The 22,011-nt window shown below is 57.3% G+C and overlaps 1 non-coding gene across 1 annotated transcript; it reads left to right on the plus strand.

Annotated features, from left to right (window-relative positions):
* The first annotated feature begins 7,018 nt into the window (after positions 1–7,018).
* On the plus strand, positions 7,019–7,212 carry LOC120389496. Its single transcript, XR_005590969.1, has one exon. It is a non-coding gene; the product is annotated as a U2 spliceosomal RNA (small nuclear RNA).
* Positions 7,213–22,011: the final 14,799 nt, after the last annotated feature.

The raw sequence follows: 22,011 nt of genomic DNA on the forward strand, positions 1-22,011 counted from the left end.
GTGTTCATGTAACTGGATTTGTGCATGTGTTTGCATCTGTTAGCAGTTGGTGTATTTGATATTGGCTGAATTTGTCTGCGGAGTGCTTGTGTATAGCAGTGTGTGTGTGGCTAGATTCAAGTTGCATGTGTTCATATATGTTTGCAGTTGTGTGTGTGTGCATGCTCTGCTGCCCTCTGCCAGTGCAACAACCGTTTCTCTATATGTCACAGCCCCATACCTGTCGGCCCCGGTAGTGATTTCCCCATCTTACAAAGGGCTGGCTGGCTGGCCAGCCTTCTCCCTCTGCGGAGTGTGGCGGGGCTGCAGTTCACCACCCCAGTGGGCCAGTAGTGCCAAGAGTGCAGGCACTGAGAAACTTCGATGCACCTGGGAGCCAGCTCAGGTGAGCGGGCAGGGGCATGTGAGTGTCCGTTCTGCGTTGCCTGGTGTTGGGCCATTGCACAATCCCCAGCCACACGCTGCACAGCGCGCCCGGAGAGGGACAGGGGGCCAAGCAGACGATCCAGCACGAGGGTGAGGATGTGTGCTTGGGGAGGAAAGCGCCTGGGCTGCACTGGGAGTGCAGAGCAGGGGTGACACCCTGAAACCTGCAGCAAGGGATGGACAGGTGGGGTGGAGTGGATGAGAAGAAATTGGCGGGACTAAAATCTAAAAGGGGAGTGTGAGTCTGGTGAGTCAGGCGGGGCTTGCTGGTCAGGAATTCCTGTGTTCACTATCTCCAGCCCTGGGAGGAGTGGGGGTCCAGTGGTTAGAAGTGTGGCCCATGTGCGGGGGCCAGGACTCCTGGAGTTCTCTCACTCTGACTCAATCTCTGTGTGCAATCCTGGGCAGTTACCCAACTCACCAGGCGTGTGGGAGCGAGGGGCTGGAGTCTGGTTGTACGACACAGCCCAGAAGTCCAATCTTTCTGCCTTTGTTACCCACCCGGGGCAGGGTGGGGATGGCCTGGGAGACCCACTAAGAGCGCTTCTGGTGGGTCTGTGTGTGAGTCATGCTGCCCTGGCTGGAATGGAGCCCTCCTAGGTCAGGAACCAGTCTCAGCCCAGGTCAGACCCTGGGAGCCCAGGCTGGCCCCTCTGTTGCCACGGCGTGTCTATTGGTCTCTGGAAGGTCCATTCTCGCCGGTGGCTGTCTCAGTGGCAGGTGGCATTCCCGCATGAGCCTCGGCGCAGGCTGCGTGGGGCAGGAGGTCCTTGTGTTGGGAGCAGTGAGAGTGAACTGCGTGCAGTTGTCTCCTCTGGCATGATTGTGAATATTCTGGTGTGTGAAAGCCTTGTGGCTGGAGGTGTGATTGTTTCTCTCTTTGGGAGTTGAGCTACTTATGCCTCTGGGTGTGTTGTGTGTGAGTGTTCTTGGGATTGTGTGAAGTGTCTTTGTGCGTCAATATGTGTGTGTGTCACTTGCTGCAGGATACAAAATTCTGCAAAGCCACCACCACACACACACACAGAGCCAGGCTCAACCCCACCAGCAGGGGCAGCTTAAGGGACACACACGTCTCCCTGAGCCAGCTTAGACAATTTCCATCACGACCCAGCACAGTGCTGGTGCCCCACGAGGGTGGGCAGTGACCGAGCGGGAGCGGATGTGCTGATTCAGAAGGGAAGCACTTTGGAAAATCAGTCAAGGCCCTTGGCAGAGCTGGGACACTGAACCAGTGAGCCCCTGCACCACCCTGGGAGGGAAGTAGGGTCTAGTGGTCCAGAGCAGGAGGGCTGGGCACAGGACCCCTGGGTTCTATCCCTGGCACTGGGAGTGGAGGTCTAGAGCAGGGGACTGGGAGCCAGGACTCACTGGGTTCCATAGGGAGACTTTTTTTTTCCTGGGCTCCCCTCCCTGGAGATCAGCCAGCCCCTAGTGGAGAGTGAGTGGGAGCCAGGAAATTGCTCTCCCTTCTGAAACATGATTCAAGCCCTCCCCCATGGGCTGTGACATCATGGAGACACCCCGCCGCAGACAGTAGGCTCCGCCCACCAGAGAAGGAAGGGATCTAGTTACACCCACAAAACGCCCAATCATGGTTGTGTACAGAAACCGCGCAGCCCCTGCTAGGACAGGAGCTGCTGCTCCACTGCTTTATTTACCACCATGAAGGCTGTTTCCCCGCCAGGCACCACACCCCATTCACACGCCTTTGGTCAATGTCGTAGCTCAGTGGCAATCACTGCCCCGAAGTGACTCCGGCGCATGAGCACCTAGCTTTGAACTCCGCACCAGCGGATTCTGTCCACGTATGGCAGAGAATTCTCTCCTTCCGGGCTCCTTCAGTTCCCTTGTGTATTGGTATTGCCAATCGAAACGTGTAATGTCGCTGCTCCCGTCCTGCCGCCAGCCGCTGCTCATCTGCATAGCCCCGCCATGGACACGTGACACCTGTCGTTTTGGTCTCCAGTGAATGAGTTGCCTGCGGGAGTGAACACGTCAGCGCACGTCCTGCAGCCGCCGGGCGTAGATTGTCTGTGAGCCCCCGCGCTGGGGCAGGGCTTCAGGAAGGACCAGCCCCATAGACAGCCTGGGGCAGGGCTATTGGGGAAGGATGAGATGGGGAGAAGAGGGAAAGGAGAGACCAGCCCCATAGACAGGTAGAGGACAGGGGATCTGCGGGGTCAGGAGGGGAGGGAGAAGGATTGGCAGAGACCCAGCCTGGGAGTGCAGGGGATATGGGGTGGGGTGGAGGAGAGACATGTCAGGTGGGGTGGGGTGTGTGAATATGTTGGTCCAGGAATGTGAGTCACTCCCAGGACATCGTGTGCAGGGGAGCACAGGGGCAGGAGAGAGAGGCCAGCCCACACAGAGCCCCAGAGGGATAATGGGGGCAGGGGAGGATGGAGGGAGGAGAGAGACCCAGCTGCCCATGGAGCTCCCTAGAGGCAGCACTTGTGGGATATGGGGGCAGGCTGTGGGAGGGGATGGCAGAGGAGACACCCATCTCCATAGACCCCCAGAGGCAGGAAATAGGGAGAAAGCGGGAGGGAGGATCCAGCCCTATAGACCTGTAGGGGCAGGGAGATATTGGGGGCAGGAGGGGAGAAGGGGTTGGCAGGGCACTGGCCCGGGGTGCAGAAATGGGAGTGGTTTGGAAGGAACTGGGGAGGAGAAGAGACACATGGCAGGACACATGTTGGGACAGGGAGCAGCTCACTCCGAATACATGCAGAGCAGGGCAGGCGGAGGCAGATCATGTTGGTCCCAGGGTAATTTCAGGGGGTTCTGATTCCCCACTCAGCCGGGAGCTCCCCTCTAGGCTGAGAGACCTGGGGTGGGCAGGTGCCAGGGCTGTGTGTGTGTGTCTGGCTGGGAGCTGCCTGGGCAGAGGGACTGGAACTGGGGCTGCAGCAGCCCTGGCTGACGTGGTTTCCATCACACCCAGGGTTACAGTTGGTTGGGTGGCTCAGCCTCCCCCACTATACACATTGTTCTGGCACCACTGGCCTGGGGTCACTGTCTAGTGCTCCAGTGCCTGCCTGGCTCTCCTAGAGGCAGGCGGCGCCCAGCTCTCCTGGGGCAGGGCTGGCGAGCTCTGGACAGATACTAACAGTGCAGGGAGCCTGGATGAATATTAGTGGGACAGAGGAGCCGGGAGCAGTTGTATCAGAGAGCAGAAATGAATCCTGACACCATGCTGGAGCTGCAGTGGCAGGGTGTGGGCCTGGGTCTCACTGCACAGTGTCCCTGCATCCCCTCGTGGCATAACAAGTTCCTGCAGAGAAGCAGAGGTGCAGGATCGAGGGCTGCGGCGGGGGCTGCAGCACCCCATGTCTCACTGTGAAAAGCTCAGGTGCTGTGGGAACAAAGCCAGCATTATTGTCTGCGATTCCAGAACCCCGGGCTGTGCTGCCCCTGTGCAGTGTGGCGGGGTGCCGTTTTCACAATAACCTTGAACACCAGGGCCCGTGCAGCCATTTTGCAGGCAAACTAGGCGGCCACCTGGTGGCTGGGTGGTGCCTGTAATGGCCCCTCAGGCGAGGAGGTGGAGCAGAGATGAGCTGAGGGTGCGTGGGGAGGGCTGTCCCCAGTAACGAGAGTTGGGGCGCACAGGGCAACCGCTCCGCCCCCGCTCACCTCCTCTGCCTCCTCCGCTGAGCACACAGCCCAGCTCTAGAGTCTCCTCCAGGCGGCATGTAAGCCTGGGCGAGGAGGAGGTGGGCGATGCCGGAGTGCTCAGTGGAGAGGTGGAGGCCGAGGTGAGCTGGGGCCGGGCTCCCCAGGCAGGCTCAGCTTCACTGCATGCTAAAGTGGGTGACAGGTTATATCTGTGTGCACGGTGCCCAGGCTCCAGGAATCGATTCAGGGCTGGGGCCCTGCTCCAGCAATATTTGGAGCCTGAGTCTCTCCCCGGCCCTGAGCCTCCCAATGCTGACCCCAAACCCTCATCCCCAGCCAGAGCCCTCATCCCCCTGCACCTAATCCTCAGCCCAGCCCTAGGCCCCATACAGGCATGAACCCCTCATCCCCCGCACCTAATCCTCAGCCCAGCCCTGAGCTCCCTCGCAGCCAGACCCTCATCCTTGCACCTAATCTCCCTCTGCCCCAGCCTGAGCCCCACACCCAGCATGAACCCCTCATCCCCCGCACCTAATCCTCAGCCCCAGCCAGAGCCCTCACCCTTGCACCTAATCCTCAGCCCCAGCCAGAGCCCTCATCCCCTGCACCCCTAATCCTCTGCCCCATCCTGGAGCCCCCACCAGGATGAACCCCTCATCCCCTGCCCCTAATCCTCTGCCCCAGCCCTGGGTCCCCTCCTGCATCATGAATCCCTCATCCTCAGCCCCAGCCCTCACCCCACTGTATTCCTCCTATCCCCCCCAAACTCCTCTCCCCTGAGTGCACCCCTCCCCCTTCCCATGCCTTAACCAACCCCAAACTCCGTCCCAAAGCCTGCACCCTTCCACCTCCTGCACACCCACCCCTGCCCCAGCCCAGGCCTGCACCCAGCACCCAAACTCCATCCCAAGCCTGCACCCCTCCTGCACCTAATCCCCAGCGGTCCAGGATCACCCAGACCTCCCCTCCCGGGCCCCCTCCCAGAGCATTAGGCAGGTGGGAACAGAGGTTGGAGGGCAGAGTTGAGGCAGGTTCTGAGCACCACCAAAATGTCTACAAACTTGCCACCCATATCTGGAGGTCTCCCCAGGCAGGGTTAGCTGCCGTGGCAGGGGTGGGGTGGAAGGGGAGAAGTCTCCCAGGCAGGGTTGGCTGCCCACGGGGAGATGGGAGGAGTAGTTGCTGCAGGGGCTCCCCAGGTGGGGGGCTGGGTTAGCTGCGAGGTGGAGGAACGGACAGACAGCAGTTGGCTGGGTTGCAGGAGGGTGCAAAGGTGGAGGAAGATTTCACCTAGGGACCAAAACTTCTTTGCACCCGTCCGGGGCTTTCCGCACCCTGACAGGCTGATTAGACACCTGCAGCCAATCAAGGCAAGAGCTACTCAGGGCACCTGGGTTCAAAAGGAGCTCACTTCAGTTTTGTGGTGTCTTGTGAGGCTGGGAGCAAGAGGCCCCAGGAGCTGAGAGGAGAGGGAGAGGAGAGAGGCTGAGGAGAGGCTGAGGCTGAGGCTGCGCTGGGCTGCTGGAGGACTAGAGGAGTACAAAGTGTTATCAGACACCAGGAGGAAGGCCCTGTGGTGAGGATAAAGAAGGTGTTAGGAGGAGGAGGCCATGGGGAAGTAGCCCAGGGAGCTGTAGCTGTCATGCAGCTGTTACAGGAGGCACTATGAACAGCTGCAATCCACAGGGCCTAGGCTGGAACCCGGAGTAGAGGAGCAGGCCTGGGTTTGCCCAAACCTCAACTCCTGATCAGACACCAGGAGGAGTTGACCCAGACTGTGGAGTTCCACCAGAGGGAAGATCACTGGTGAGCAAATCTGCAAATAAGCGCCCAGGACCCACCAAGGTAGAGGAGGAACTTTGTCGCGGCCTCTAATTGCAGCATTTTTAAACAGTCTGCATGCTTTTTTACAGGCTCCTAACACTTGCCACAGCAGCTCCTTTTAACTTCCATTCAACCACCTGTACTTATGCCGATAGGTTGACTTTGGAGTCTTTAGCACCTTGTAGTAGCTGAGAAGATGAGTAAATTGGACAGAAACCTCTTCATTTTCCTTGTTATTTCCTGACTTCTTTATTCATACGCTTTTTCCTTATTTCCTGCAGACTGACTAGATCTGGGTGCTAGCAGAGAGGACCTGACAGACTCATATTTTCTGATTTCTTTCGGAAGCATTGTTAGACTTGCCAGGGCACAGTCAGAACCTGGATGCTAATGTAAATGTAACACTTCAGGCTCAGCTTAGTTCTGTTTCTCAGCTCTTTTTGCAAAATCGATCCTTTAGTCTGTCATGCCCAGCATCCCTGCATTAGGAGATGGCTAATTAATAAGACCATAAACCTTGGCAATCAAATGGACCTGAAGTCCACAGAAGAGCACAGAAGGCCCTTGGGGAGTGGTAGTGCAAGTTGAGAAGGAACTTCCCTGCACAGCTTCTCTCTCAATTCTCGTTTTCCTGTATTGAGAGCAAGAAGTCAGGAATCCAGCTCCAGGGTAGGGTTATACCATGTGTGTGCAGTGGTTAGACAAGGAACTGGACTGGTATGGAGCAAAACTATCGTATGTCTGCCCCTGATAACTGTACGTTTGAGGAAGGAGCAGGAAAGAGCATTGGGGCTGCAGTATAGCACTTGCATAGAGAAGCTTTCTTTGGCCTGTTTTGCTGTAGAGTTAACAGTGAGAGATTGTTGTTCCTGAGTCAGTGGGTGAGTTTATGCAAATTAGGCATGTACAGAAACCAGCAAAGAGGAAGGAGGGTGAAAGACTTCTCTGTCTTTGAACAGAATTGTGTGTTAAGGGCTCTTGCTTTAGATTCTTCCAGTGGAGTCATTTAGGAAGTGATCATCACTTCGAGTTACCTGAATTATCAAGTGTCGTGAATGAGTGTTTTGGTGCGTGTCTAGAGGCTCCTCGTGCTGAAGTAGAAAGCAGTGGGAAGAGCAGCTGCCTAGCATCCAGGAAACTCTCCAGCATTGCTTCTCTGCTCCTTGGAGCTAAGATCAAAGCGCAGTGTCAGTTCTCATCAGTTTAATATCTGATAAGTCCTTTGTTGAGAACTGTATATTAAATTGATTTTGGAAACAAGGAGATGGAGATAGGAGTTTGCTCTGTCCACCCCATGCATTGACCTGGTATTGCAGTGTTTCTAGGACCAGTGCTTCTCCTTCTGAGAGAATTGTCTGAGTTAGAAAAGCTTCAGAAATAGTTTACTCTAAAGATGCTGATTTGAAAGATTTTTTTAAAGTAGTTGAAAAATCAGGCCTCTTTAGCATTTTTATTTCTTCGTAACAACATATTGTTAAAATGTCTTAGTGAGTGTTTATTTTCTGAGTCTACAGTTGTGAGTTTCTTTGTTTTGCTGGAGGATTGTTTTGGCTGGGATTCTTCTGTTTGCTGTGAGTCTTTTCAACAGCATGAGGATGAGATGCTTTCGGACTGAGGGTCTGTTTGGGAGATGGTTGGTTGCGGGGACACACATTGGCAATGTTTGGGAGTCACATGTATATCAATAACTGGATGGAGTTACACAGACTTCTCCCCACCCAGCCTACGTTCCATGTATCTTGGCTGAGCCTGCCGCCCACCATCCCAGAGCAGAAGCCTGAAGCCTGAGCCCCACGCACATGGGGAGAGGGGAACTCCCACTGGTTGCCGGCTCCTGCAGTGTTTATGCAGCTCCGGAAGGGGGTGGATGAGCCCCTGCAGTCAGTCAGGAGAAGAGCCGCTGCTTTGCTGCCCCGAGCTCCCCTCAATTCACAGCCCAGGAGCTGTGGCCACAATAAACCCCTAATTGTACATTGTTGTTTAAATGCTGGAGCCTCATAGTAAACAAATCCCAGCAGGTGTGTCACACCCTGTCCCCCACCTGGGGATTTCCTGCCCTCTCCCACACCCCAGACCAACCTTCCTGGAAGTTCCCACCCCTATGTATTTACTGCCCTTTCTCCTGGGAACCACATAACAACTCCTGATCATCCTCCTCAGCTGGCTCACTGCAGCCATTTCCCTTCCCTGCCCCTGGGAGGACGGAATGAGCTGGAGCAAAACATGGATGTTGCGCTGCCATCCTGTTAGGGCAAAAGGGCAATTGAGGACATGTCAGAACAGGAAACCATTTCACAGCACAATTCCCCCAGGCTCCTGCGAGCTGCAGGGGCTTTTCTGATCAACCAGATCCGTTCACGTCTCCGGGCAGACATTCCTCTGGGGCGGCATCCGCTGGCTCCTTCAGCGCCTTCGAGGAGCAGTGGGGGCTGTCCGAACTTCTCCTGCTCAGTGTCCCCCGTCAGGCTCCTTGTATGACCCTTTGACCGCACTCCTGTCCTGTTCTTTTATTAGTTTGTCCCCGCAATTGGTGGTAGGTTTCACAGGCCCTGTGCAGCCTCCACTTAGGCTGGGAGTGCATTAGCATGGGGTGGAGCTTTGGGTTTCCTGGAAACCCAATGAACACAAATATTCCAGCTTGTCCATGTGACAGAAAAATTAAATCTAGGAGCTGTCAATTAATGCGCGATTAACTTTACACAATTAACTTTAAAAAATCACGATTAATCTCTTAATCACATCGTTAAACAATAGAATTTTCAATTTAAATTTAGTTTTGTTTTCTACATTTTCAATATATTGATTTCAATTACAACACTAGAATGCAGAGTGTACAGTTACTCACTATATATAGTTTTATTACAAATGTTTACATAAAATATAAAGATACTGCCAGTGCAATCTCTTTATCATTAAAGTACAGATTTGCATATGTAGATATTTTTGTTGCGTAAGTGGACTCAAAAGCAATGTAAAACTTTAGAGTCCAGTTCAGTCCTACTTCTTGTTCAGCCAATCGCTAAGACAAACAAGTTTGTTTACATTTACAAGAATAATGCTGCCCGTGTCTTATATCGTCACCTAAAAGTGAGAACAGGCTCTCTCATGGCACTTTCGTGTGCCAAGCGTTTGAAAGGTATTATTGTGCCATATACTAACATCCATATGCCTTACCTTCAGCCACCATTCCAGAGGACATGCTTCCATGCTGATAACGCTATGTTAAAAATAATGTGTTAATTTGTGACTGAAGACCCTTGATGAAAGAACTGTATGTCTCACTGCTCCATGATTTTATCCGCATTCTGCGTATATTTCGTTTTATGGCAGTCTTGGGTGATGCCCCAGCACATGTTGTTCACTTTAAGAACACTTTCCAATGCAAATTTGACAAAACACAAGAAGAAGGTATAACGTTGAGTTTCTAGAGATAGCTACAACGCTCAGGCCAAAAGTTTAGAATCTGAAGAGTGCTTCCAAAATCCAAGAGGACGAGGTGTGAAACATGTGTCCAGAAGTCCTCAAAAGAGCAACACGCTGATCAGAACACTACAGAACCTGAACCACTAGACAGGAAAATCAATCTTGATTTGGTGGCATCCCAGCTCAGATGAGGCATATGAATGTACTTTGGCAGGGTGGCTCTAGCCATTGCACGCCCCAAGCACGGTGGCACACCACGGGGCGCTCTGCTGGTCGCCTGTCCACTTGGCTCAGGTGGACCTCCCGCAGGCGTGCCTGCGGATGCTCCACCAGCCACGAGACCAGCGGACCCTCTGCAGGCACGCCTGTGGGAGTCCACCAGAGCTGCCTGCCGCCCTCCCGGGACCAGTAGAGCGCCCACGTCATACCGCCCCAAGCACGCGCTTGGCGTGCTGGAGTCTGGACCACCCTTGTGCTGGACCGTTATCGAGGCAGTACCTGTCATCAGCATGGAAGCATGTCCCTGGCCTCTGATTGCTAGAAGCTGGGAGGAGAACAGGGCTGGAGCTTTCCATGGCCGCCTGGTCTGGTCACTCCTCTAGGCCCATAGCCAGGGCCAGCCTTAGGGGTGGGTGCCACCAGGAATTGCCAGGGTGCCCATGGTCAAGGGCGGTGCTGTGCTGTAGCAGGAGGTGTGTGCTGCTGGTGTAAAGTCAGAAACTGCTCCGGCTGGCAGGGAGTGCTGCTTGGGGTGGTGCCCAGATTTCTCCTGCTCCTCGGCATAAGACATGCGGCGGGAGGAGGAAGAGAAGGAGGAGAGAGCGGTGATGGCGGCTACTGCTCCCCAATTTTCCCTCTGTGCCCCTAGGGGGCTGAGAGGAGCAAGGAGCGACATCAGGGCTCCCAGCATCCAGGTCACCGTCCCACCTGGGCTGCATAAGGGGACGGTGGGAAGGTGACCTGGATGCAGGGAGCCTGATGTCGCTCACTGCTCCCTCTCACAACGCCCAGCGATGTGCAGAAGGCAGTGTTCAGGGCGGCAGGGGAGCGAGCAGTAATGCCAGCTACTCCGTGCATCCAGGTCAGTTTCCCCAAGTGGGCAGGGAGGGTGCAGGGGTTAGGGAAAGGGGCACAGTGCAGGGATTATAGGTGTGGGAGGAGGCGGGGTTAGGGAAAATGGGGCAGGTGCAGGGATTCCGGAGTGCGGGAGGGGGGTTAGGGGCGCAGGGTTAGGGGTGCAGAGCTTGGGGTCAGGCTTTGGGGCACCAGAGGGTGTGCAGGGTTAGGGGACAGGAGGGGGCACAGGGGTTAGGAGTGCAGAGAGTTAGGAGGCAGGGTGAGGAGTGCAGGGGAGGAGGGAGGTGCAGGGTTGGGGTGTAGGGCTGCCAGATGTCACAGGTTTAGGGTTAGGAGGAACAGGGTTAGAGGTGTAGGGGCACAGGGTTAGGGGTGAGGGCGTAAGGGTGCTGGAGGTGGGGTTAGGGAGTGAGGTTGGGGATGTAGGGGTTGGGGTGCTGGAGGGCTGGGGTTAGGGGTGCAGGGTTAGGGGTGCGAGAGGGTGGGGATGGGGTTGGGTGCTGGAGGGTTCAGGGGAGCACAGGATTAGGGGTGCAGGGTTAGGGTGAGAGGGGGCTGAGGGTTAGAGAGTGTAGAGGACACAGGGTTAGGGGTGTAGAGGTTCAGGGTGCCAGAGGGCACAGGGTTAGGGCATGGGGAGGACGCAGGGTGAACAGTGCAGGAGTTAGAAGCACAGGAAGGCATGGGCCTCTCCTGTGGCCCAACCCACGGAGATTGACCCCATGTTTAAAGAACAAACCTCTATACTAAGGGCTGCAATATCACTGGGAGTGAGACAAGCAGCATCAGCTCCTTGCTGCCCAGCCTAGAGCTCTGACTGTGCATCTATAAGGAACAGCAGATGGAAGCTAAGTTGCTCCGGTTGCTCTGTTAGAGTCACCGGGAACAGTGAGCAGAAGTTAAGTTGCCTCCTGTTTTATAACTGATGGGTGATGGGGCAGCAGTGATTGGGGCACGGAGAGCGGGTGCCTGACAGGTGTTGGGCTGCGGGGTTCCTGCTGCGCTCATGAACTGGAGCCTGCTCCTCCTGTGCAGGGCCAGCTCAGCTTTCTGCGCCCCAAGCAGGAGGGAGAAAAGGACAAGCTGTGGCTCTTGGCGGCAGCTCAACCACACTGCTGCTTCTGTGGCAGTTCGGCAGTCCTCCCCTTCCTCTTTGGCAGCAATTCGGCGACAGCTCAAAGACTAAGACAGGAATGAGGACCTGCGCGAATTTCCAAAGACCAACCGTGCTGCCCGATACGGATGGGCGCCCCTTTGAATTAGCGCTCCAAGCGCCTACTTCACTACACTGGTGCCTGGAGCCAGCCCTGCTCCTGTGACAAGCAGGGGCTGGTGCAGAGCGTGGCAGGGCAGGAGATGACATCTCCCTAATGGCAGGAACCTTTTCACAGCAAGGCAGCACCTCCCGCAGGAGCACAGGGCCCCACCTGCTCCTCCTGCTTTCTCCTGACACCAGCACCACCCTTCCCAGCACCGCCTCATGGCAGCATCTGCTTCCGGACTCGCACCAGAAGCAGGAAGTCTGGGCCCGGCCTGGCAGCAGCTGTCAGGAAATGGAAGCAGGAGACACAACCACTCCCATGGTGCTGTGGGGCCCATCCTGGCTGAGTGGGAGATGAAGGCAGTGGACACTACCACTCCCATGGTGCCGTAGGGGTTTCAGGTGGGGTGCCCAGGTTGGGCTCCAGGGAAGTTTGGCAGCTTAAGGGACTGTGGGGTTGCTGGGGGAGGTTTGAGGACCAACAGCGAAGGGGAAGTTGGACACTGGCCAGAATACCAGGAGACAAGGCAGGTGGTGATACCTGTTACTGGACCAGCTTTGGAGCCACACAGGGTCTTCTTCATGCAGGGAAAGGTGCTCAGAGCATCACAGTTCAATAGAAGGTGGAGCGCTCTGCCCCGAACACAGACATTCCCTACTTCCTGGAAGAGGGCCTGTCTGATTGGCCTGTAAACAGCCCCACCATGTACCCCAGAGTAGCTGCATCTGCGCAAGACACCAGTAGTCACTGCTCCACAGGAGATGGTACATACAGGCCACTGCCCTCATGGCCCCAGACGTCACAGACTGTGCACTGTCTTAGCTGGTCCACACACCTTACTGCCCCAAGAGGTGAGGTACACACAGGCTACTACTCAGGCTGGGCACCTGGGGTCCTGCAGCAATGGTTGGGGATACATGCAGGGCACTGCTGCACATGGCCACCAGGGGCACTGCTGCAATGGTGGTGGGGGCGGGGATGATAGGCCACTGCCTGGAGCCACTACCACAATGGTGTGGGGAGGGGAGGGAGATACCAATAGGGCACTGCCACACCAGGGCACAGGGGAGTCACTGCTCCAATTAGTAGAGATACACATGGGGTAGTGCTGACTGGAGCCCTACCCACAGAGAGAGGGGCTGGGGAGAGAAGAGGAAATCAAAGGCCACTGCCTCAGCCCAGCCACCAGGGTCACTACCTAAATGGGGACACACACACAGGGCACTGCCCCACTTCACCAGCAGAGGTCACTGCCCCAATAGGGGATATACAGAGGATATTGCCCATGGGGTACCAGGGATCAGTGCCTGCCATACCTGGCACAGGGGTAGAGGATAGGGTGACCAGATGTCCCAATTGTAAGGACAGTCCCGATGTTTGGGGCTTTCTTATGTAGGTGCCTCACCTCACCCTGTCCCGATTCTTCACACTTTCTATCTGGTCACCCTGCAGAGGGAGAGGAGGATGCACACAGGGCACTGCCCTACTTGGCCACCAGTGCATCCCTAGTGGGAGTGACACACACCAGAGAGCAGGACTCACTGCCACAAAGGGGTTGGAAGATGCTAGGGCACTGCCTGACACGGCCACCCAGGCACCCTGACACCTTGGGGGAGGTGAAGGAGCACACCTCAGGCACTGACTCCTCTGGCTACCAGTGGTCCCTGGCCCAATGCAGAGGTTGGGGAGTAAATACACACAGGGCTGCCCCACCTGGGCATGAGTCACCGAGGATGAGAGTGGGATCAGAGGGCACTGCCCCAATGGCTGATATACATACAGGGTTGCTGCCTCACCTACCCACCAGCGCTCACAGGCGCAATGGCAGTGGTGGGGTCCACGTCACATGGTAACTGCCCTCCAGTGGCCACCAGAGTCGCTGCAGCAATGCTAGGGGTTACATGCCAGGCATTGCTGCCCCTCGCCACCAGGAGTCACTGCTCCTACAAGAAGGCACCTACAGGACAGTCCCGTGCCTGGCCAGCAGGGTCACTATCAGTGGGGAGGGCTATGGGAAGCAGAAAGAGCAACTAACTGCAGTGGCGAAAATTGTCATCTACAGGGGAGAAAGAACGGACTCCACTGGGACATTGCACCAACTCCGGCCAGGCTGGATACCAGCAATTCGGGGCTGAGGCAGCTCCAGCTGAGGCTGGGCGGAGGCAGGTGACCTCGGTCTCTGTGCTGAGCAGGCTGCTTTGGCAGCGAGGAGGACAGGAACCCCGGCCAGGGTCTTGCTGCCCGAGGAGAGATCTGTGGCAGTTTTGGAGTAGCTGGTTCAGCAGCCGTGGGCATGCGCTTGTCCCTGCCTGGGCTCTCCAGGGCACATAACACACAGGTGCGGCGCTGGATGCCAGGCACCAGTGTAACGACAGGGCCAGACTCTGCTGAGTGCTGCCTGCGAGAGACAGGGGCAGAGTCAGGCGGGCAGATGGGGGCAGGAGATGACAGGGCCAGCGGCCTAGGGCTGAACCTATCACAAGTCCAGCCTGTGATGTCACCATCCGTCCCTGCAGATCTCCATCTGTCGCTGTCCGTCCAACCCTCAACCTCCATCCGTCCCCATGTACCCACACCCCCTTCACCCATCTGCCTCACACACTCATCTATTTCCTCATGCATCCTGCTGTCCCTCTGATTGGCCTGCAGTGCCCAGCACAAGGAGGCATAGTGGACCCTAGGCGAGGCTTTTGGGTGATGCAGTAATGGAGTTAGCAGGTGATAAGGAAGTTCTGGGCATCTCTAATGCAGCCCCTCTTCTCCTGTGCCCAAAGCCATGACCATGAGCCCACCTCTCAGTCTCAGGCCCCACAGCCCCAAAGACATGACTGGCCACTCACGCTGTGACCCAGTTACAGCAATGAGGTCTCCCCGAAGATAGGCGGTGGGAGGAGCAACCCCCTTATCCTGGCAGGCAGGACACATCCTTCCCAGTATGGCAGAGACCTTGCCCGTGGGCAGACAGACCCAGCTGAGCCCCTGGGCGACTGGGGGAGGGGGAGACGAGGACGAGGATGCAGGCAACTGAACCTGAGAGGTGTCCCTGAAAGGAGAGAGAGTTTGAGTGTAGGTTGGCCAACACAGAGAGAAACCTCAGAGGAAGAAAGAAACTCAGAACAGGAGTCACCCTCATGGATCCAACTTTCTGCTGAGGCACACACCACTCCTGGCCAGAGAGATGATCAGCCCTATAAATGGCAACATCATCTCCTTGAAGCCACAGCTAGTCCAGAAACCCACACCCAGGTAGCAGGACATCCCTGCCTGGAGCCAGGGGGGCTGTGACCAGAGCCCTTCCCAAACCAGACATTTCTCTCACCGACAGAGACAGCTACTCTCATCCCAGCTGGGCAGGTCTTGCCTGGCATCAACAGGATTCACCCTGTCACTGCTCTCGCTCACTTTCCATCTCACCTCGGGGCTGGACTCCGTCCCCGCGACTCCTTTTCCCTTGGTATGAAACACAACACAAGAGGAAAAGAAAAGCAATGGTGGTGAGGCTCCTCTTCTCCTTCTCCCACAGCCCAGGGTCCGGCCAGCCCTCCTCCCATTCTGCCATCACAGCTACAATTAGAAATCTGCAGCCTGGGCTCACACCTGGTTGTCTCCCCAATCCTTGGCGCTGTCAGCATGTCTCCCTCCACAGAAGTCACCTGGCCTCGTCTTAGACTCCATCTTCATATTGCTCTTCTCCTTCCCAGAGCTCCTGCTCTGCTCCTCAGACCTGTCTGTGCTCAGCTCTGCAGGCAGAGGAAGGGGCATGATGGGAACACACACGCCCCATTCCAGACGCCACACCCAGCATCCACAGGGCTACCAAACCACAACACCTTCGGCCAAAACAATCCCCCACCCCGAGGGAGCAAAAACCCTTTGTGAGCTCAGCACACACAAGCCAGGAAATGATTAACACCCACACCCAGCCCAGCCAAAGTGGGAGCTTCCCCCACTTCCCGGCCACAGGCCCATGGGGCTCATGGATGGAGGTTTGGGGGCCTGTGGGGGCCCCTGAAGGACTAGCTCAGCGTGTGAATGAGGACTGGGATGTATGTAGGGGCCGGATGTGGGTTGGGGTGCCCAGGAGGACAAGGGAAGGACTAGGGGGATTAGGGATAGAGGGTGTGGGGTTACCAAGGTGCATTGTGGGAATGTGGGATTTAGAGGCCCAGAGTGGATGGGTGAGGCGGATTGGAGGACCCCACAGTGGCTGAAAGGGAACCCGGCAGGTTGGGAGGTAGCAGAGATTGGAGATGAGGAACCTCACACCTGGGGATGGACTGGGGCAGTGGGGGGATGGGAAAGTGGGGCCCAGCAATGGAGAAATGGGTTGGAATCAATTAGGGGCAGGCGCTGAGGACAGGGAGGGGCAGGAGGAAGGGGATGGGTCACTGAGGACAGGGGAGGAGGAGGAGGCGGCGGTGGCAGCGAAGGGAAAGGCCAGGCAGAGTGTACAGGGTGGGGAGGGCGCTGGGGGCTGAGGATCCCCACAGATGGGAGTGGGGCTGGCGAGAGGTCACAACAGAAGGGAGACACGGGGGCAGGTAGGGGGCTTGGAAGGGCTGTCAGGGCCCTACAGAGGGAGGAGGGTAGGAGTGCTGAGGATGGGGAGGAGAAGGAGGGTGGGGTGCTGGGAGGTTGCTGGGGAGGAGAAGGATGTCGGGGTGGGGTGGGAGGAGGAGGTCAGGGCGCTGAGGGGAGGAGGAAGGGGGCAGGCGCTGAGGACAGGGATGGGGAGGAGGAGGAGGAGGAGGTGGGGGGCGAAGGGAAGGCCGGGCAGAGCGGACAGGGTGGGGCAGGGGCGCGGGGCGGGGCTGGCGGGAGGTCACAGTGGGGGGACACTGCGGGGGGCAGGTTGGGGGCTGAGGGGCCCCGGCCCCAGGCTGCCGCTTGTGGGGCTGCTCCCAGGCAGCTCAGCCCCTGCTGCCCCCAGGCCCAGCGGGGTGAAGCCCTTTCGCTCCCGCGCTGCCTCTGCCCTCGTCCCCCAGCCCGGATCAGGGATCCAGAATCCCAACGGCCGCAGCAAGCGCCGCGGTGGGGGCAGCGAAGCTTCGGGGAGAGGAACCGGGGCCTCCCCCGACGCAGTCTCTGTCCCGCGCTCTCCGCCAATCAGGGAGCGGGGAGGCGCGGCGAAGTGACAGGTTAGGCCCCTCCTCAATAGAGGCCGCGTGTGTGTCAGAGAACTATGCTGCCCAGAGTGCACCGGGAGGGCGCGTTGCCTGAGTAACCGTCCGTCACTTCCGCTCTGAGACAGGCAGGAACTACAACTCCCAGCCTGCCCGGGCGCCTCCGTCCTCTCAGCCCAGGTGAGGGCGGGTCCTGGAGTCAACCCGACACCTCCCCAACGCAACTCCTCATCCCCGCCCCGCCCCAGAGGCCCCGGCCCCGCCCCGCAGTGTGACGCTGCCCCGCGCAGGAACGTGCTGCGCCGCTTCGCCTTCCCCCGGCACAAAGCAGCGGGGGCGGGAGCGCGCAGGGGGCGAAGTTCCGCCGTCGAAACGCCTCCCCCTCCGGCTCCTGGCGCGAACTCGCATGTCGGGGTCTCGGCCCGGCCCTGCCCGCAGCGCCGTGCCCCAGCGCCCCCGCCTGCTTCTCCCCTGGCCTCCGGGTCTCCCCACTCGCGGGGGTGGCTGTTGGATGGAGCCATGTGGAAATACGGGGGAGGGCAGGGCTGGGGCCAGGACTCCTGGGTTCTCCCCCAGCTCTGGGAGGAGTGGGGTTAGGGGCTAGAGTGGGGAGGGCTGGGATGCCTGCTGCCCTCGCGGTGACCAGCAGAGCCCCTGCAGCTTGTCACCCCAACCAGGCGCTTGGGGTGCTGGTGCCTGGAGCCGCCCCTGGTTCCAGCCGCTCTGCCCAGGCAGCTCCCCAGCCTGACACACACCCAGCCCCTGCACCCGTCCCACTCCAGGTCTCCTCAGCCCAGAGGAGCCCCCGCTGAGTGGGAATCAGAACCCCAGAAATTACCCTGGGACCAGCATGATCTGCCTCCGCCCTGCCCTGCTCCGCATGTATTCGGAGTGAGTCAGTTTCGCTGTCCCAACATGTGTCCTGCCCTGTGTCTCTTCTCCTCCCCAGTTCCCTCCAAACCAGCCCATTTCCACTGCACCCCGGGCTGGGTCTCTGCCAACCCCTTCTCCCCTCCTGCCCCAGTATCTCCCTGCCCCTACAGGTCTATAGGGCTGGATCCTCCCTCCCCCTTCTCCCCTCATTTCCTGCCTCTGGGGTCTATGGAGATGGGTGTCTCCTCTGCCATCCCCTCTCCTACCCCTCCCCATATCCCGCTGCCTCTAGGGGTCTATGGGGCTGGGTCTCTCCCCTCCATCCCCTCCCCTGCCCCCAATATCCCTCTGGGGCTCTGTGGGGCTGGGGCTCTCTCCCTGCCCCTGTGCTCTCCCCTGACTCAGTTTCCCTGGACCAACATTTCACACCCACGACCCCCACCCGACATGTCTCCCTCCACCCCAGTTCTCCTGAACCCCAGGCTGGGTCTCTGCCAACCCCCCCCGTCTCCCCGCCGGGCCCCAAAATCCCTGCCCCTGCAGGTCTGTGGGGCTGGGTCTCTCCCCCCATCCCCTCATCCCTTTTCCCAATAGCTCCCTGCCCCAGTCTGTCTATGGGGCTGGGTCTCTCCCTGAAGCCCCGCCCCCAGCGCGGGGCTCACAGACAATCCCCGCCCGGCGGCTGTGACGTGCGCTGACGGGCTCACTCCCCGCAGGCGACTCATTCACTTGAGACCAAAACGACAGAAGGTGTCACGTGTCCATGGGCGGGGCTATGCAGATGAGCAGTGGCTGGCGGCAGGACGGAGAGCGGCGAGAGGAACCGAAGGAGCCCGGCGGAGAGAATTCTCTGCGTGTGGACAGAATCCGGTGTGGGGAGTTCGTGCTGTGGGTGCCTGCGCCGGAGTCACTTCGGGGCAGTGATTGCCACTGAGCTGCATAGTGACCCAAGGCGTGTGAATGGGGTGTGGTGCCTGGCCGGGAGCAGCTCCTGGTGAAAAGAAAGCAGCAGAGCCTGTCCTAGCAGTGGTTTGTGGGTGTGGGGTTTCTTTGCAACCGTGAGTGGGATTGTTGTGGGTGCAACTAGACCCCCCCCCTTCTCTGGGGGGGCGGGGCTTCTACTGTCTGCCATGGGGAGGGAGGGGTCCATGATGTCACAGCCCATGGGGGAGGGGAGGTTGAATCATGTTTCTGAAGTGGGAGAGCAACTTCCCGGCTCCCTCCTCTCACTGGGGGCAGGGCTGGGATCTCTAGGGAGGAAGCACAGGAGTCCTGGCTCCCAGTCCCCTGCTCTAGACCCCCTCCACTCCCTGGGCCAGGGGATGGGGCCCAGGGTCCTGGTGCCCAGCCCCTCCTGCTCTGACCACTCGACCCCACTCCTCCCAGGAAGTGCAGGGGTCACTGGGTCTGTGTCCCAGCTCTGCTAAGGGCCTTGACTGATTTTCCCAAAGTGCTTCCTTCTGAATCCAGCACATCCGCCCCCAGCGGTCACTGCCCACCCCGTGTGGGCACCAGCACTGTGCCGGGTCGTGATGGGAAATTGTCCAAGCTGGCCCAGGAGAGACGTGTGTGTCCCAGCTGCCCCTGCTGGTGGGGCTGAGTCCCACTGTGTGTGTGTGTGTGTGTCTGAGTGGTGGCTTTGCAGGATATTGTATCCTGCAGCAAGTGACACACACACACACATTGACGCACAAAGGGACTCTCAGTCCCAAGAACACTCACACAACACACCCAGAGGGGCATGCTAGCCCAGCCCCCAAAGAGAGAAACAATCACACCCCCAGCCACACTCACAATCACACACACCAGAATATTCACAATTGTGCTCAGAGACACAACCGCACACAGTTCACTCCCTGCTCCCAACACAAGGACCTCCTGCCTACATAGTGTGTGCCAAGGCCTGTGGAACTCACTGCCACTGGACAGCTACCCATGAGAATGGACCTTTCCAGGAGACCAATAGACATGGCCATGGCGACAGAGAGTTGGGCTCCCAGAGTCTGACCTGGGCTGAGACTGGTTCTGACCACAAACACAAACACAACCCCAGAGCTGTAATAACACCCCCCACACACACACACCCACCCCCTGCAGAAAACCACACAAACACATGCAGAAATCACTTCAGCCATCCTTCCACCCACCCACACAGACACCATCCCCATTCTGTGCACACACCTTGGGTCACTGTGACACTGAAGACTTCAGTTGGATGGGGGGCCCAGCACCATGTGTCTTTCCAAGCAAGGTTGAGCAATTCCCTATGTGTGGCTTCATGCAGGTGATGGCTGATTCCCCCAACTTACAGCCAGTGGTGAGCTCCAGCCAGTTCACACCCATTCACAAGAACCAGTTGTTAAATTTAGAAACCTTTTTAGAACCGGTGGTTCCAGGACAACCGGTTCTAAAAGTTTTAAGGTAACAAAGGCTCAGGCAGCTGTCTGCCCGGCCCCAGCTCACCTCCCCCTCTCCCCTGAGTGCTCCACCCTCCTTCTCCCCTGCTTCCCGCGAATCAAATGTACATGGGAAGCCAGAAAAAAGCAGCAGGCAGGTAAGCTGGGCGTGGGGGCGGAATGGCTCCCTCTGGCCCTGGCCGAGTGCCCCAGCCTGGTCCCAGCCAAGCACCCCCAGCTCAGGCCTGGCCCGGGAGTCGGGCCCAGCGGCTCCGGCCCGGTGCAGCGGAGCGGCTCTGGCCCAGTGCCGGCCCGGCCGGGTCGGGCCCGCAGGGCCGGTTGAGGTCGGCAGAGTGGACCCAGTCCCGGCCCCAGGCAATGTGGTAAGGGGGCAGGGAGCAGGGAGGGTATTTGGTTGGTTGTGGAGGGGTGGATAGGGGTCAGGGCGGTCAGAGGGCAGGGAACAGGGGGATTGAATGGGGGCAAGGATCCCGGGGGCAATCAGGAAGGAGCAGGGTTGGATGAGGTGGTGGGGGCACTCAGGGACAGAGAGAAGGGGTGGTTGGATGGGGCAGGGGTCCCGGGGCCATCAAGAATGAGAGGAGGGTTGGATGGGGCTGCAAAGGGCAGTCAGGGGACAGGGAGATGGGGATGGGTCAGGGGTCCTGGGGTGTCAAAAACATGGGGTTGGATGGGGCATGACCTCCCGGAAGGGCACGACCCCTCGTGAGGTGAGGAAGGAGGAACCAGTTGTTAATATTTTGGCAGCTCATCACTGCTTACAGCATAGTGACAACCGTACTACACAATTCTCATAACTTCATATGCATGAATGGTATACATCAATGGGTAGAGAAATGACTTTCAGCAGATCATATCCTTTCCCCTGATACCTTACAAATCATGCTCTATATGTAAGATCACAATTATATGAAAATGAGGAATATGGGGGTTACAGCCACTCCCGCAAAGGTCTAGAATGTCACACTAAGATTCTATTTTCATTTACGTAACCAGCTTTGACCTCTCTGCCTAACACTTATAATCACTTACAATCTATCTTTCTGTAGTTAATAAACTTATTTTAATGTTTTAAACTTACTTGTGAAATTGTCCAAATGCTTGGGAAAGCTGCTCAGATTAAAAGGCTGGTGCATGTTCACTTTCTTTTTGAGAAGTGGTGAATTAATTAATGAGCTTGCACTTTTCAAGAGGTTTTGAGCAGTGTATGACGGTACATTTCTGAGGTGCAAGGCTGAGGGCTGGGGAGATATGCTGGTGTCTCTCTATGTATAATTGAGGAGTGGCTTATAGAGCATTCATGCAACTTAGTTGGGTGCATTGCTGCATGTTGTTGGCTGAGTGATCACAGCACATGGAGGGGGTTTTGCTGCTTGTCACTAGTGCAGCATTGTAAGACACAGCCCAGACTGGAGAGATAAGAGGACAGAGCAGTTCCACACTTTGGGATTGTACCCCGTGGATCCCACCACACAGAGACCCTGCTGTGACCAGCCGTGGTAATACTGTGCTTAGTGCTCTGCCTTGTAGCTTCAGCAGCTGCACATGCAAGATGAGTTACAGTGACCTTGACCTTGTTTCCATGTTTATCCAAAGCCTCCTTTTGACAGTTGTCAGCAAAAAGACCCGTTTCTTTTGCAAGCATTTGTATGGCTAGCCAGAGTCGGGCTTCTCTGTTAACAAAAAAGATTGACCAAAAGGGGACAAGAGGAGGCACGTTCAGCAAGGCAGCACTGGATGCTGGATCCTGAATCTGCTCTTTATCCAGCAGCTCTCTTGGCAAGCTCTGCCATGGTGCCACGCTCTGGGACTTCTCCCCGAACTGCTCTATTTTTCAATAACAATAACATGAAAAGTGAAAGGACAGTCATTCTCCATTTCCTGCAAGCCCTGCAGAGAACCCTCTAGAAGGGGCTCTGTGCACAGATATCCCCAGTGAATTGCATGGGTGCCCAACACAGGGTC

Source organism: Mauremys reevesii, linkage group 23, assembly GCF_016161935.1.
Source record: "Mauremys reevesii isolate NIE-2019 linkage group 23, ASM1616193v1, whole genome shotgun sequence".
NCBI lineage: Eukaryota > Metazoa > Chordata > Testudines > Geoemydidae > Mauremys > Mauremys reevesii.